Genomic DNA, 14527 nt, shown 5'->3' on the forward strand with positions numbered 1-14527 from the left:
TCCTTCTAAACCTCACTCTAGGTACCTTTTCATCTGGCTGTTATTCACACCCTTTAATACCCTTTGTACTAGCAGAAATCTAGTAGTACTGGTTTCCTGAGTTCTGTGAGCTGGTCTAGAGAATGAATGCGACCCAAGTAGGGAGACAATGGGAACTTCTGACTGATAGCCAGTGGCTCAGAAGCACAGGTGACAAGCTGGCCTGGACTGGGTGTCTGGAGCAGGGGTAGTCTTGTGCAACCAAGCCCTTAACCTGCGCAATTGGACCCTAGCTCCGGGTGGATGGTGTCAGAATTGAACTGAATTGTAGAACACGCCCCTGGTGTTAAAGAATTGGTCGGTATGGGAGAAACCCCTTCCCCCGATCCGACTTCAGAAGTGTTGAGTGACAATAAAGGAAAAACACTGCACTATTTTCCTAGACAACATAAAATACTTAGCGTTGACACATGGCACGTGCCCAACAAACATTAGCTGATATTACTACTACTATCGTTATTACCATTATTTTTACTATCATCATAATTGCACTGAGGGATCCTTAATAATCTAATCCAAACTTCCACTTTACAAAATCAGGAATGTGAGGCCCAGACATGAGGAACATCTTAGAAGGTCACAAAACCAGGTAATTGATCTTCTCCAATGTTCTGCCCGTTGTCTGGTGGAGGCTCAATGAAACAAGTATTTGGCTGCGAGGTTTAGTTTCCATGGCTTTTATGGTGAGAGCAGGGTGTGCAGCGGAGGAAAGGCAGCCAGGAGGCTGTGGTGGGCGTGGGGACTGTGACCCTCAGCCCCAGACCCTCATCTGCCCACAGGGACACACACGGCACCCAACCTCCACCCCCCCTGCCCTGAGCATCGCTGCGAGTGCACCAACACGAACACGCGAAGGTGACACAGGACACTGAGGCGTGGGATTCAAAACAAAAAAGAGCAATTCCTGAAAGTCCTTGTGGGCCCAAGGGCAGGACAGAAGATACACCTTAGGACCAGACCCGAAAAATTAAGGAAACATCAAAAGATTCCCCTAGAAAAGCAACTGATGGATGTGGCTATTAACAGACCTGTAGTCCGTTTGCTGAGTTTGCTGAGAAGAGGGCAAAGCAGACACGCCGCGTGGAGTGTGGTATGTGACTGCACTGTTCTGAGCCATTACTGGGGGCTCAGGCCGAAGGGGCAGCCCCTGCCGAAGAGAAGCCAGCAGTCACATCTGTTCCCAGAGCTCCGGGACCAAAGGAGTCTGGGGCTGGTCCGCAAAGGCAGGGACCAGACCACGGGGCCTTGTCCACCGGACTGAGGAAGGCACTCTCCTAACAGCAGCAGTAGGTCACTGAAGGGTTTCCATCAAGAGACCATGAGATCACAGTTGTATTTGGCAGAGATGACTACGGTGTGGAGAATGGACTGCCAGGGAGGGCCTGCGCTCAGGCAGCCCGGCTGGGGAGCTTCTGAACTGGTTCGGGGCCCTGATGCTGGTCGGCTGGATTAGGATGTGCAGCTGAGCAGGGACTCAAAGCAGAGATGAGAGCTACCTAGGATGTCAAGTCACCAAGTGCAGTGAAGGCCTGGAGTGGGAGGAGGGAAGGCCAGGGGATCCCAGACAGACCCACGTTTCTGGCTTGGACTGCCAGACAGACAGGGATGCTGATACCGAGACAGGATCCTCAGATGAGGGATGGGCCCTGGGCTCCGTTTGAGAATCACACTGAGGCTACGTGACATCTGTGAGGGGATGTGGACAGGAGGCACTGACATTTGCTGAGTGAGTACTCGCCCTGTGCCAAGCGGCCCTAGGCGGTCCTGGCAAAAAACACAAGGAACAAAACAGACTCCCTGCCCTCAAGTGGCTCGTGCTCAGCCTCGGCCACACACTGGAATCACCCAGGAGTCCAGAGACCACGGATGCCCAGATCCTACCTGCCCAAGTCGCAGTTAACTGGGTGTTTATGGGCTCCCCTGGTGATTCTAGGGTGCGGTCAAGGACTGAGAGCCCAGGAGCTTGCGAGACCCAGGGTGGCCCATGCCTCATCCCATAGAAAGGGGGAAGCAGCAAGACTCATGACCTTAGGCCTTAAGGATTTAGAACAGAAAACCTAAAGCATGTGATATCATAGGAATACTATTTTCTGATTATTAAATCAAAATATATGCATTCTTCGTTAATTCCTGGTTCCTACTTGTTCCCTGGCTCCCTTATTAAGAGCTGAGCCTCGCTGTCTCAGATCACAGACTTTCTTCCACGACACACAGAAACACACCTCTCACGCCTGCGGGAGAATGAAAACTGGATCACAGATGATCCCTTCTCTAAGAGTTGATGTTCTGATACAAGATAGAACTCAAATACAACACAAGGCAAGATGTAATCCATGCTAATAACCAAGGAACAAAATAAATGCCAAGAAACATCAGAGAAGCAAGAGATAGCTGGTGTTTACTCCTCTTTCCAAGTCATGACAATGGACCACTCAGAGTTCTCCCCTACGGGAACTGAACGCATCTTGCCCTTGAACTCAGTCTGAGAGCACACCTTCCTCAATCTTCCTGGAAAGAAGAGAACCTGACAGCCAGGCCGAAGTTGCCCGTGCCAGGCAAACAACACTTCAGTAAGCGTGCCAGGGGCACACACCACATCCCATTCAGGAGCAGTGCCCAGCACTGCTCAGAACATTCCCGCTCAGCTCTGCTGCAGGCTGCTGGGAAGGGAGCCGCCGGGATCCATTAGGCCTGTTTGGAAAAGAGAGAAATGAGGCATCTGGGAGATAGAAAAAGGCAGATCCGCCTGGGAGTGGCAGGCATCTGACAAAAACAAATCCTGAACTTCAGCCTTGAAAACAACTGTCTCCCCCCAGGCCTTCCCCCAACTCAAACTGTGTGTTTACTGCCCAGGGCCCCCTGAGTTCTTCCAAATGCCCTTATGTCATTACAAGCACTGAAACGCCCCCGCCGTCAATGTGGTGGGCTGCACTCCTTAGGATGGAGAAGGAGCTAACAGACGATTCTAGTCTCACTATTCTCCAGAAGGGACCACAAATAAAATCAAGTCCACTTGTCATTCCATCACAGGCCACATCATCTGTCCTGAGGAGACTCGTGAGGAGTATCTGACCTCAAGGACTTTAGAGATAAGAGTTAAAGAGTTTAGATTTTATCCCATAGTCAGTGTGAAGCCACTTAGGGTTTCTGAGGGATAGGATCAAGGAGTTTCAGTGAGATTAATCTGGCAGCATCATGCCCAAGTGTCTTGGCCTGAGAAGCCATTAAACAAAGGCCACTGACAAGAATCGAACCCTCAGAAGTCCATGTGTTATCAAGTGTACTAGAGTGGCACTAGAACATTCTCTGAGCCAGTGTGTGTTATACTACTTAAGTCACTAGGGTATTTGCTCACTGCTAAAAGGAGGAGGACCTCTATGGACCCGTCTGACTGGGCTCAGTCATGGCTGCCTGAGAAGTTGTCCCATCCCAGGCAGGCCCCCGTTTCCCACGCAACAATTCCAGACCCATGGAGGTCACTTTTCCCTAAAGATTTCCAGTGAAGGGCACCTGGGTGGCTCGGTGGGTTGGGCCACTGCCTTCAGCTCGGGTCATGGTCTCAGGGTCCTGGGATCGAGTCCCACGTCGGGCTCTCTGCTCAGCGGGGAGCCTGCTTCCCTCTCTCCCTCTCTCTCTGCCTGCCTCTCTGTCTACTGTGATCTCTCTCTCTCTCTCTGTCAAATAAATAAATAAATAAACCTTTAAAAAAAAAAAAAAAGATTTCCAGTGAAAGGGACCCCCCCAGTGCCCACAGGGATGTTCTAGACTCAAGAAGGATTTTCTTGAGTCCTACCCACCCCTCCATGCCACAACCTGCCACTTCCCCCACCACAGAATAGAGAAGAGCTGAGCTAATTCTTCTCCGCCACACAGACCCCTGGGACAGATGAGGAGCGTGAATTCAACACATCCTTTTCCTTATTGCCCCAGAGACCCTGCTGTAGACCCATGGCCTGTTTATACTTTCATCAAATTATTCCATCAGTTCAACAGGTGGTAATAATAATAATTATAATTCTACGATACCCTGGGTATTGTACTAGGCACAGTGGTACATATAAAAAACCAAACCGGACCCAGTCTCTGTGCTCAGGGAATGATGAAAGTCCAGAAGATGCTTAATATTATTCATAAACATCCACAGTGAGACAGAAGATGACAGGATGTGAAAGAATCCCAGAGAAGCGGGTGAGGGAAATACCACAGGCACAGGGGACACCGAAGTGACTCGTTCCAAAGGGAAATACTAGGGATGGTAGATTCTGACAAACCAGAGAAAAACCTTGCAAATCTAATTATGTAGAAATCCAACAACAACAAGAAAAATTTACTTCTCCCGAATGAATACAAGAACACAGGCGGACGTGCTCTGCCGCCGGCCAAGGCAGCCACTTCTGGCTCTCGAGATTCCCTACAGTATCTGGGCAGGGAAGCCCCCAGCCTTTACTACTCAGGGTCATGTGACACTTGACGGGAAAACAAACCGCCTGTGCCAAGAGGAGAAGCAGTCCCTGTTAGGCTCGAGGGCTTCTAACCCAGGGCCATCTGAAGCCTGTCTTCCCTCAGCAGCAGGAAGTACTTGGAGGGTTTGACCCGACGGGGTCCTGGCTGAAGGCGACAAGCAAGCCCCTCCAAGCCACATGAGGCCCCACTAGCCTGGAGATGACCAGCAACCCCCACTCTCCCCAACCCCCACTCCACCCCCGGCCCCTGATGATCCCTTCTTCACGAGACCACCCACAGATGTCCATGGCAAAGAACATCTAACACTTACATGACACTTTTGAGGTTCACTTTGGGCTTTTACAAACGTCTCTGAGTCTCACAACACCCCTGACCGGGCAGGCACTCTGAACCCTATCTTCTGAGACGGGTTCTGTCGTATTATTTCCTACTGTATCTAGGATCTATCTGCAAGCATGTTCCATTCAAGCAATTTCTCCAGCTTTGGCTTTGGCGCACCCTCATCGCCTCCCTCCCCAGGAAGGACACTGTGAGAGACAAAGGTTTTCTGCTCCGAGAGGACTTAACTGCCCATCTAGGGGCCACAGGAGAGTTAAAATAACAACGAAAAGGCATCAGAAGGCAGGGTTTGATGGAGTCTCAAATAAAACAGGCAGACACTGATGCAAAACGAGCTCACAGGACCAGAGAAAGCACGGGGGTGGCTGAAGCAGGAAGCCACCAAGCACCAGAGGGGTTTGAACGATGTCTAGCACTTAGCAGAAACTCCATCTTTTTTTTTTTTTTTTTTTTTTTGTATAGTTGATCCTTAGTATGCCTGCTCTCATATTCTCTAACGTCTCCACGAACACTGAATTAGTGATTACAGAACCACTGCCCCCCAGGGAAATACAGGGTTAAGTTACTTTGAGCTGCTGGTCCCAACAAGGGAGCAGCCTCGCATACACTTGGGTGAATTTCCCCTTCCTTTTTCTGGCTGTACCATACCGGTGATTCATTAACAGCAAATTCACAGTCAACAGCACAATGAGGCATGCCTGAAGGAGGCTGTCTCAACACGGATTTTCTCTGTCAGGCACATCACAGCCTTCTTGTGTTTAGGAACACCAGACAGCGCTTCGGCTCTACGCTTAGAGCCATTTTAGACAGTGAAATCATCAACAAAAAGCACAAAAATGCACCAAAGCGCCATTAAGTAGAGTGCAGAAAGAATGCTCGTTCACAGTAGGAGAGCTGCACCAGGGAGGCAGGGCGTGGCCTTGCTGGGTCTCAGCTGGGAACACACACGGGCAACATAAATTTTTTGCCATTCTGTTCTGCACATGTCCACAAACAGCCGTGAAAGCACCACGAGTATAGACTTTCGGGTATAAATATATACAAGTGGGAGGGTCAATGAGCAAATATGGGATCCATGAATAATGAGGATCAACTGTCCTTTGTTCCAAAGGGACGTAAAGAGAGGCACTCAGTCCATGTCTGTGGCATGAATTGAAGCTGCAAAGACAAACGACGCTCTCAGGGGGAGGAAACACACATGGAGGTCGATGGAATGGGAAAGAGAAGCTGGTTCTGCCTAAGGGAGTGACAGGAGGGAACATGACCAACAAGGCAAGTACAGTCAGACGCGGGAGGGCTGTGAATATTACCCACTATCACTGAGAACCTGGCAGGTGCAGGACCAGAGAAGGGCAGAATCTCAGGACCTTAGGGGATGGGTCAGGAGGGGCTGCTACGGACAGAGGGGCCAGATCAGCTCAGCAGGTACATCCAGAGCACTTCTGGAAGGCATGGAGATGACTGGCTGCTCTAGAGGGAGTGAGAGGAGGAAAGGGCTCGATGGTACAAGACACCCAAGTCTCAGTACCCATACAAAAGCAACACAGCCAGGAGCCAGGACCCAGCAGCCAGGCAGACCGTCCCCAAGCCTGCCCCCTGGTCCCTTCTGTGCACTCCCATGGCTTCCCATCACAAATCACTGTTGACCTGTCATCGCAAACATTCATTAAAGCCCTCCATGTGCCTGGACACTCACACGTGCCTGATACGGTGCTTAGTCCTCACGACAGAGGTGGCCGTTATTATTACTCAGCCCATCTACAGACAGGAAACAGACAGGGTTAGGTGGAGCTCTTAAAACTCTCTGAGCTTTCTGGCTTGATGTAATCCCTTTTGTTTATTTTGGCTTTTGCTGTCCTCACCTGAGGAGACTGATCCAAAAAATACTGCTTAGACTGATGTCAAAGAACTTACTGCATCTGTTTTCCTCTAGGAGTTTTATGGTTTCAGCTCTTACATTTAGGTTTTTAATCCATTATTTTATTTTATTTTATTTTTTTAGTACTATTCATTTATTCGACAGACAGAGATTACAAGTAGGCAGAGAGAGAGGAGGAAGCAGGCTCCCCGCCAAGCTGAGAGCCCAATGTGGGGCCTGATCCCAGGACCCTGAGATCATGACCTGAGCCGAAGGCAGAGGCTTTAACCCTCTGAGCCACCCAGGTGCTCCTAGTCCATTTTTTTTTTAAAGATTTTATCTATTTATTTGACAGAGAGAGAGATCACAAGTAGGCAGAGACGCAGGGGGAAGCAGGCTCCCCGCTGAGCAGAGAGCCCAATGCGGGGCTCGATCCCAGAACCCTGAGATCATGACCCGAGCCGAAGGCAGTGGCTTAACCCACTGAGCCACCCAGGCACCCCAGGTTTTTAATCCATTTTAAGTTTATTTGTCTGTGTGGTGTAAGAAAGTGGTTCAGTTTCACTCTTTGGCATGTGACTGTCCTATTTCCCCAACACCAATTGTTGAAACGGTCTTTTCCTCATAGCATATTCCTGCTTCCTTTGTTGTAGATTAACTGACCATACAGGTGTGGGTTTATTTCTGGACTCTCTAGTCTGTTCCATTGATCTATGTGTCTATTTTTGTGCCAGGACCGTATGGTTTTCATTACTACAGCTTTGTAGTGTATCATGTAGGTATCTGGGATTATGATACCTCCAGCTTTGTTCTTCTTTCTCAAGATTGCTTTGGCAATTTGGGGTCTTTTGTGGTTCCATAAAGATTTTAGGATTCCTTGTTCCAGTTCTGTGAAAAATGTCGTTGTTATGTTGATGGGGATTCTACTAATCTGTAGATTGCCCAGCAAAGGAAACCATCAGCAAAAACCAAAAGGCAACAGACATAATGGGAGGAGATACTTGCAAATCATACATACAATTAGGGGTGAATATCCAAACTACACAGAGAACTTACACAACTTCACATAAAAAAAAAAAACCATTGAATAAATGGTCAGAAGACTAGAATAGACGTTTCTCCAAAGAAAAACCTACAGACGGCCAACAGACACCTGAAGAGATGCTCAGCATCACTCCTCAGGGAAACGCAAATCCAAACCACAACGAGACATCGCCTCACACCTGTAAGATTGGCCATTATCAAAGACAAAAAAATAACAGGTGTTGGCAATGATGTGGAGGAAAGGGAAACCCTCGTACCACTGTTGGGGGGAATGTAAATGGGCGTAGCCACTGTGAAGAACAGTATGGAGGTTCCTTCAAATTAAACAGAACTACCTTATAGTCCAGCAATCCCACTTCTGGGTATTACCTGAGGACAACAGAAACACCAACTGGAAGAGAACACACCCCTATGTTCACTGTGTCATGATTACAACAGCCAAGATATGGAAGCAACCTAAGTGTCAGATCGATGGATGAAGATGATGTGGTACACACACACACACACACACACACACACACCATGGAATATTATTCAGCCACGAGAAAGAATGAGATCTTGCCATTGGTGACATCATGGATGGACCTAGAAGGTATTAAGCTAAGTGAAGTGAGTCAGGCAGAGAAGGGCAAATACTGTATGACTCCACTTATATATGGAATCTAAAAAACAAAACAAATAAAGCAGAACAGAAACAGGCTCGGAGGCACAGGAAACAAACTTGGTTACCAGAAAGAAGAGGGCTTGTAGGGGATGAAACAGGCAAAGGGGATTAGATGTACAAAGTTCCAGTAAAAAAATAAGTAAGTAATGAGGATCAACGTACACACAGGGAATATGGCCAATAATATCATAATAACTTCGTGTGGCGACAGATGGTAACTAGGCTTACCACGGGGATCATTTTGTAATGTATAAAAATATCAAATCACTACGATGTATGCCTGAAACTAATAGGATATTGTATGTCAATTACACTTCAATTAAAAAAACAAAGTCTCTGAGCTGATGGTCTGACGCCAGAGCCCTCGGCCGTAACCAGGGACCCCGCGGCTCTTGCTTGCTCACGGCTGAATCCCAGCAGCTTGGTTTGGAGCTGGGGCATCTGCGTGACTCCAGAAATATCAGCTGAATCACGTCCACCTCCAACCTTCCAGGTGAGTGGCGTGTGGTGCACACAGACTCCTGCAGCCCCCGATCAGGCCTCCCTTCCCCAGCGGCTTCAATCGGAGCCAACTTCAAGGGTGTTTGCCCTGGGCAGTCCCCCCAGTCTCCCACCCACACTCAGAAGGACCTTGCATTTGATTTAACACTCTGTTGTGTTGAAATTCTTAACACTTTTCAAGCAAGGGGCCCGCATCTTTGCTGTGCACTGGGCCCCTCAAATTCCACAGCCGGTCCTGCTCCTGACTCCCCTATCTCCTCTCCCCCAGAGGGCTTTGCTGTGGGCCAAACCTAAGGACCAGAGACAAGTCTGTGCAAGCAGCCACTGCTTTGCTGAAAACTTTCCATCCCAAATTAACACGTACATTTCTATTCTGGCTATGGAGCCAACTAACGCGTGTAACATAATCACACTGTTGTTTGCTCAGTCTGGCTGTAAACCGTGTAAACTTCATCCTCCCAGGGGCTTTCGCTACCGGTTGGGGAATTAACAACCCACGTCAAGCTCGTTACACGACTCTCTCGGGATTCTGCTCTGATTTCTGCTCTCAAAATCTCTAACCCAGAGCAAGCAGCCTGTGGGCCCTGAGCGCTGCCCTCCCCTGAATTACTGAATGGGAGCACCTCCTCTTAGAAGAGTCCCCCCGGGTCAGAAAGAACAAGGTAGAACAATGAAAACTCTAACCACGCACTGCTTCTGTCCATCCACACTAGCCTGAAGTTTTGTAATATCCTCACATGAAGGGTTGCCCAGAAAGATAAGGAAAATGGACCTTTCTCTCCTCCCCAACGTAATCTGGATATAAAATGAAGTTAAAATCAACAAACAGCTAACTGCTCAAGCCTTAGTTTATTAACCAAACAAATGGGTTGACCAATTTATCTGCATTTAATAACATGGGCCAACAGAACAGCAGCTGGCTGCTAGCCATGACCATCAGGAGACAGGAATACCTAGCACTGCTGAGGGGCACAGCAGGGTCCAAAGGAAGGACACGATAGGAGGAGAGGTTGGAGGCGTCAGAGGAGACCCAGGTTCTGTTACTGATTAGCTCTTGGAGTTGGGTTTGTAACACTGCACTCTCTGGGCCTTGGTTTCCTCCCCTGAAAAATACTGACATAAAAATAATTTGGTGACAGTGACGGGTGCCTGGGTGGCTCAGCTGGTTGGACGGCTGACTCGTAATCTGGACTCAGGTCATGGTCTCTGGGTCCTGGGATCAAGCACCGAGTTGGGCTTTGCACTCAGCAGGGTGCCTGCCTGGGGATTCTCTTCCTCTGCCCCTCCCCTCACTGACCACCCCCTGGAATCAATAAATAAATCTTAAACAAATATTTGGTGACAGTGAGGTTAAATAAGACCATGGATCCAGAAACCCCTCTGTGAAACCTTTAAGACTTACTCTATTTTTTTTTAAGATTTTATTTATTTATTTGAGAGAGAGAGGGAGAATAAGCAAAAGAGAGAGAGAGAATACCAGCAGGAGGAGAGGGAAAAGCAGGCTCCCCACTGAGCAGGGAGGCAGATGTGGGACTCGATCCCAGGACCCTGAGATCATGACCTGAGCTGAAGGCAGACACAACTCACTGAGCCATGCAGGCGCCCCCTTTTAAAGTCTTATTCTAAAACAGAAGATGCTACTGGGCCCAGATGTTGCATGTACTTAAAGGGCCTTAAGAAGGTCTAGCAGGTCCCAAGGAAACTGCCCTGGAAGGATTTCAAGAAATCCCAGCTGGGGGAGGCAAGATCAAATTCGATGGAAAGAATTCGTACTCCCCGTGGCCTGCCAGCCCTTGGCCTCCTAGCGCGATCAGATGCTGGATTTGGAAACAGTCAACCCGATCGAATTCTTCACACTTCTAATTACTTCATGATTTGTATACACATTTTGGCGGTTGCTTCAAGGCTGTTTTATTAATTCACAGATTTTCACTATTTTTGCTTCTCCTTTTCTTGCCAATTAGCTGAGCTAGCTGCCACTTGGCATCTGGGGAGAGCTGCAGTGGGGACCAGGCCTCCCTGCTCCCCAGCCCCCACACCCGGGAGCCTCACCTCAGACGGAGGGTCAGAACTCACCACGGGGGACAGATGGGTGAGGGTGGCCTGGGGGAAGCCCCTTCCCCAGTGACGACATCTGTTTCCTCTGCCCCTCTCCTACCGTCTCTTGCCAACACCACGCACGCTCCCAGGCCTGTGCTCACACTCGGAATCGAACACCTGAGGGAGAAGGCTGCCATCACTAGACTCGCATCACTAACGTCATGAAGATTCTTCCATTAGTCCCCCCAGGAAACTGGGAGAGAGCACCCTATGCGCCCAGGTCTCTGGTGTGGCCGGTAAATACCATCCAAACTCATGGCCAAGTGAGACTCTGCCCTTGTATCAGTCCCAGGCAGACAGAACAGGGCATGGGGTCTGACTCAAGTCCTGGCACTCGTGGGCCTCACCTCACCCTGTTGCCAGGTCACCCCGAGGAAGAGTGTAGAACACTGTAAGCGCTAAATGCAGGCCATTATAAGCAGCTGACTGAGGTATGAATGTACCTTAGTGGTAGGGTGTTTTGGTTCCATTTTAAAATCAGGAGGATTTCAAGGCTGAGACTTGACATGGAGTAGGAAATATGGCTGAAACCTCTCCTTCCTCCAGAGCCCAGGCTGACTGAAGCTGGTGGTGGGAAGCAAGAAGGAATGTTCCAGAAGGGAGTGCCTGTGGCTTCACTGGGCCATTGTTATCCATTGTACCCTCCTCAAATGATTTTTGTCAGCTTCCCACTTTTAGAATGTACCCCCAGGGGGAGGTCCAAGCAGCATCCAGCTAAGGAAACACAGCAGGAGCTGAAATGGAAGCCACTTGGCCAAGACTGGGGCAGGAGGCAAGAGTGCTGAGCTGGAATGGTAATGCTCTCCCCTCCCTGGCTCAGTCATAGGGCCTAATGAAAACACCCATTTGTCTTGCAGATTGATCTCTGCTGGGGATAGCCAGGAGGCTGGTTTCCCTACATGATGAAAGACATCTCTCTCTCTCTCTCTCTCTCTCTCTCTCTCTCACACACACACACACACACACACACACACACACGCACGCACGCTAGCAAGCAGCCACTTGGGCACAGGGCTGGGGAATGGGATGAAGCCTCCCGGACGTCAGGGAGAACCTGGCACAAGAGCGACACTGCTGACCGACGCTGTGGCTCTTTTTGAAGATTTCCAGCCACATTCCATGCCAGCACTTTCACTCTCCCTAAGCATCCCAGGATTCCAGGCACCCAAGGCTCGGTCCGCTGAGGTCTCCTGGGGCAGACCAGGCATGTTCCAGGGCCAGCCTTGGTTCCTCCCGACCTGCACCTCTCCAGCCCCTTCTCCCATGCCCTGGGTCGGCTCAGGGAAGCACGGAGCTGGCTGAGTTTCTAGGGCCCCTGCACCTCTCTAGCCCCTTCTCTGGTGCCCCAGGTCAGCTCAGGGAAGCATGGAGCTGGCCGAGTTTCTAGGGCAGCCTGGGCTTCAGCTTCTCACATGGGTGTGCTGAAGTGAGCGCCAGTCAGCAGGGATGCGAGTTTGTTTCCAGATACTTTTCATCCTCCAGGCACCCCAGAGAATGAATGAGGATGGGAGTTCAGTGTCACAGGCTGAGGGAGAAGACAGGGCGCTCTGGCCCGGCTGTGTGCTTTGACAAAACTTACAGCTGACTCAATACCCTGTAAGCACGCCACTGGTGCTCTCAAGTGTCATTTTCTGAACACACTGAGTTCTCTTTAGACCCGGAGGCAGCCAGAACTTCTCAGGAGGCCGCACTGGAAGAGCATTCCAGACAGGGCCCTCCAGGAGGGACACCTGCGTATATGGAACGGGATGTGTCTTCAGACAGTATTAACATCAAGAACACCACCACCACTTCTACAAAACTCCAAAGAGCTTATTTACAAAAAGCAAGTAAACCTAGGTAGAAAAACTTGGATTGAGGCAAAATATGGTGCTCATTCTCTGCTTCACAAAAGGATGCACCACTGCCATTTAAAAAGGAGCAAAAACAACTGCTGCTTTTTAAACATTACAAACTCATAGGGGCGCCTGGGTGGCTCAGTAGGTTAAGCCTCTGCCTTCGGCTCAAGTCATGATCTCAGGGTCCTGGGGTCCGGGCTCTCTGCTCAGCAGGGAACCTGCTTCCCTCTCTCTCTCTGCCTGCCCCTCTGCCTACTTGTGATCTCTCTCTCTGTCAAATAAATAAATAAAGTATTTTTTTAAAAATTTAAAAAAATAAAAATTAAAAATTCACTGCATAAAAATCAGATAATAAAGGTAAGAAAAACAAAAGAATGACCCTAATGCCCCAGAAAATCCTGCCTCACATCCTTCTAACATTTGCGGTACATATAGGATAACATTTTTTTTTTTAAAGGAAACTACAATCATATGGTATATGCCATTTTATAAGCAATATACTATAAAAAAATTCTGAGAATGAAGAGACTGGTACATCACTTAACAGCTCTACAGAATCATCAAACAGAGTACTAACATTTACTCATGTGCTGCTTCCTTTAAATAGTATACCCTCCTAGAACTTTCAATATTGGCAAATGATAACTTAATGAACAAATCTCTAAGAATGTAAACAGGGAATCATAATTTCTGATGCTCTTGCATTCTGCTTTCATTTATACAACAGGCGCTAAAGAACCCATATATTCATATATTCATTCATTCTTTTACCATATGCTGATTACAACCCTACTATATTCCCATCACTACGTAAGCACTGGGATGTTCCTGCTCCACTGGAACCTGGACAGCAGTGGGAGAAGACAGACAACACGTAACAAAACAGAGATCTAAAAAATTTAAAAAAAAAAAATCAGACTGCAATAAGGGCCATGAAGGAAATCAAGAGGAACAGGATATAATAACATAGCTCAGGAGAGAGGATTATTTTTAGCTAGAAGACCTCTCTGAAAAGATCACTGAGCTGGGGCCTGAAAGGTAAGGAGGAGTCATCCCCGTGAACAACTGGAGGAAGAGGAATCCAGGTAGAGAAAACAACTTATGCAAAGGCCCTGAGGCAGGAGCGAGTTTGGTATATGCTGAAGTAAGACAAGTGTGGCGAAAGGCTGAAGAGGCAGATCACCCAGGGTCCTGTCACTGTGAGGAGCTCTAACTTCATCCTGGTGTACCGGGAAGCCACTAAGTATTCCCGTAGGGCAGTGGTGTGATCTAATTTGTAAGTTCCCTCCAGCTGGGTCCTGAAATGTGAAGAATGTACTCTGGGGGGAGACTAGTAAGGCAGTCTTGGAAGTGGTCCAGGTGGGTGGTGATGGGGTCTTGGACTTGATTGTTGGGATGGAGAGAGACACGAGATACATTCTGGAGTGAAATGAAGATCTGCTAACACATTAGCTGTGAGAGAAGAGGGCAGGGAGCACTGAAGAAAGATTCCTACTAGTTTTTGCTTGACCGGCTGACTGAGGCACCACTGACACAGATGGGAAAGTCTGCAGACAAGCAGATTTGAGAGGAGTCAAAATGAATTTGTAGAGACGTCTATATGGCTGCACAATGTTTATAATGCTTTTGAGATCCTTTCTCTCCCTGGCTCCAAGGAGCTCGGTGGTTCCAGCCCTGAGA

The sequence above is a fragment of the Martes martes genome, assembly GCF_963455335.1.
Source record: "Martes martes genome assembly, chromosome: 13".
In the NCBI taxonomy this organism is placed as follows: Eukaryota; Metazoa; Chordata; class Mammalia; order Carnivora; family Mustelidae; genus Martes; species Martes martes.